This window comes from Zootoca vivipara, chromosome 9 (genome assembly GCF_965207765.1).
Source record: "Zootoca vivipara chromosome 9, rZooViv2.hap1.1, whole genome shotgun sequence".
In the NCBI taxonomy this organism is placed as follows: domain Eukaryota; kingdom Metazoa; phylum Chordata; class Lepidosauria; order Squamata; family Lacertidae; genus Zootoca; species Zootoca vivipara.
This window is the reverse complement of record NC_142592.1, coordinates 18743375-18746809: the sequence shown is the minus strand read 5'-3', so window position 1 is coordinate 18746809 and position 3435 is coordinate 18743375.

The window sequence follows — 3435 nt, the reverse complement described above, 5'->3', positions numbered from 1 at the left end:
AATAGAAACTTTTGCCCTGAATACTTATTTTCTTAAAATTTCTGCTTGCAAACAAAAGTTTAACATAAAGCCTACTGTGGGAAGGGAAGGCCAATCCATCGAAAACTCCATACATTGGCGCTATCAAACTTTGCCCTAGCATTGACGGCTAGTGGTTTAAACCCTCCACAGCCATGTTTTGCCCTCCCCATACAATTCCTCCTGCGAGTGACACAATATCACCCTGTCCCATTTCTCTTAGGGGAACTTATTCTATATTCATTCAATGCAAATGGCAGCAAGGAGCTCTGTGCCACTGACTATTTCAGAAGCTTTAGAATGGGGGAAGCACCTCTTCACCATTTGCAAAACACCAACATTTTTGGGAGTCTACTCTGTTACTGCCAGACTGTTTTATTGGGTACATAAGAGCAGCTGCCTGAGTTCGCCCTGTTCCCCACCCTAAATCTCTCTTAGCAATCTGTTAATCGCTCGAACATTTTGTTAGCTGCTCAAATATTTGTCCTTTATCTTTCATGGTGGTGAATGCAAAGTTAAAAGACATCGCTTTGAGCAGACACCTGAATGATGTGACAATTATCCAGCAGATTCTTTGACTAAGATAGCTTAACGCTGCTATGTCTAGAACTTTACTCTTGAACGCACCAACTAGGGAGTAAACTTCATTGAAAACAAGCAGAATTTAGGTCTTATCCACACTCACCTTTTCCCCCTCACTTTCCAAGCAGAGGTCTGCACTTTAACTCTCCATGTATGAGCATTTTGGGGGGATTTTGCCCACAAAAACCCATAATTTAAAGCTGAATTTGGATTTTCCATGGGGAAAAACCTTAGGTATAATTTTGATTTTTACTCATTCTATCTGTTTTCTATCTACCATTCTCCTTCATTGGAAGTTTTTAAGCAGAGATGGCCATCTGTCATGGATGCTTTAGTTGAGAGACCTTGGGGCCTCTTCCAACTCTACAATTCTATGATCTATGATCTATGTGTACAGTTTCCTTGTCCCATTGTCTTTTGCCTTCTCCTTCCTTCTCAAAAATGGTTATACTACCGTACCTCTACAATGACTGCCCTTGGGTAAGTGTGCAATCAGCCAGATGAAGATCAATTAACTTGGTGTAGGGGAGGACAGAAGATAAACCTGTTCACTGAAAGCAGAGACCAGATGTTAAAATAGCACATCCCATGGGATACAAGGTGAGTCATTTCCCCTAAAGCGAGTGTAGAGGCAGGAAGTTAAGATGCAGCATGGGCAGGAGAGAATGCAGAATCCTTCCTATACTTGTATTTTTTCCTTCCACAATCTTTCCCCACTACTGCAATGCACTCTACATGGGGCTACCTTTGAAGGTGACCCAGAAACTACAACTAATCCAGAATGCGGCAGCTAGACTGGTGACTGGGAGCAGCCGCCAAGACCACATAACACCGGTCCTGAAAGACCTACATTGGCTCCCAGTATGTTTCTGAGAGCAAATCAAAATGTTGCTGCTGACCTTTAAAACCCTAAACAGCCTCGGCCCAGTATACCTGAAGGAGTGTCTCCACCCCCATCGTTCAGCCTGGACACTGAGGTCCAGCTCTGAGGGCCTTCTGGCGGTTCCCTCCCTGCGAGAAGTGAGGGTACAGGGAACCAGGCAGAGGGCCTTTTCGGTAGTGGCACCCATCCTGTGGAACTCCCTCCCATCAGATGTCAAGGAAATAAATGACTATCTGACTTTTAGAAGACTTCTGCTGAAGGCAGCCCTGTTTAGAGAAGTTTTTAACGTTTGATGTTTTATCATGTTTTTAATATTCTGTTGGGAGCCACCCAGAGTGGCTGGGGAAACCCAGCCAGATGGGTGGGGTATAAATAATGAATTTTAATTAATTAAAATTGGCCATGGGGCCAAGTTAGCAATCCTGCTCTGGTGCAATGTAATAAATGTTGGTGTATCATTTACCTTGGCTCCATTAAAGTCACTAAATGGCCTCGGTCCAGTATACCTGAAGGAGCATCTCCACCCCCATCGTTTTGCCCGGACACTGAGGTCCAGCACCGAGGGCCTTCTGGCGGTTCCCTCATTGCAAGAAGCCAAGTTGCAGGGAACTAGGCAGAGGGCCTTCTCAGTAGTGGCGCCCGCCCTGTGGAACGCCCTCCCATCAAATGTCAAAGAGAAAAACAACTACCAGACTTTTAGAAGACATCTGAAGGCAGCCCTGTTTAGGGAGGTTTTTAATGTTTAATCCATTATTGTATTGTATTTTTTCTGTTGGAAGCCGCCCAGAGTGGCTGGGGAAACCCAGCCAGATGGGCGGGGTATAAATATATTATTATTATTATTATTATTATTATTATTATTATTATTATTGATGCAAATTTTCCGCAGGAGTGGGGAAACCATTGATGTCCACTCCACCTGCCTTTTAAAAAATATCATTCCTTAATAGTTGTGTAATGACAGCCTGAAATGCAATTATTCCCTCTGTTAGCGATGATCAGGGTTGAGTGCCAGTCTGAAACGATACTACCAACATACAAGACATCAGTGTGCTCAGGGAACCCCAACATTTGCAGACATATAAAAAATATTTGGGGAAAAGCCCCAAGTGGCCCAAAACAACAACAACCACCCCCAAACAGCACAATGAGGACTGGGCATGCTCAGTTACTGCAGAATATTGAGTGTGTGTTGGGAGGGGAGATAGAAATTAAGAGAGGCTGAATGGTGTATCCTGGAACAGGGCATGGCTGGCCGGACTCTGAACAGGGGAACTCCATGCTGCAAGGCTTTGTGACAGCTGTTATTTGTTTTTCTTATCAGTGAATCTTCATGCTGAAGAAAATCTCAGTGACTGGATTTTTGCACAGGAAGCCATATCAAGAGGGGAAATACTAGCCCTAACTTCACCCCTTCAGCTAAGCCAGCAGGCCATCTTATATCTAAATGCTCTAATCAAAGTTAGAATCCTATAGACACTTTACTTGGGAGGAAATCCCATTGAAGTCAGAAACAGATTTTTTCTGCTAACTTTAGTTGGATCAGGACCAAACTTATTTCTGGCACCTAGGTTGTTTCATTAAAGAGAGTCATCTTTTCCCCCATCATACTATGGGGGATACATCTTCTTATTTAATTGTAATTATAACACAGTATTCCCTCTTTTACCTTTCAGTGACATTTTCTTCCATTGTATCTGTGAAAGAATCAAGTGAAGCAGAAACCTATTGAAGGGGTTTTATTAATTGACTTTGCAAGTTGAGGTAAATAGATTCCTTTATGAAAGAGGAAGTGTAAGAGGATATAATTTTTTATAATTACCACACTCTTCGCTAGTGGTGACAGAAAGGTAGCTAAAGGTGCAGAATATAGCACATTCAGCTGCAGTATTTTTAGAAGCCAATTGTGACAGATATCCTAGAGAAAAAGAGGTGCCATAATTTAACAATAG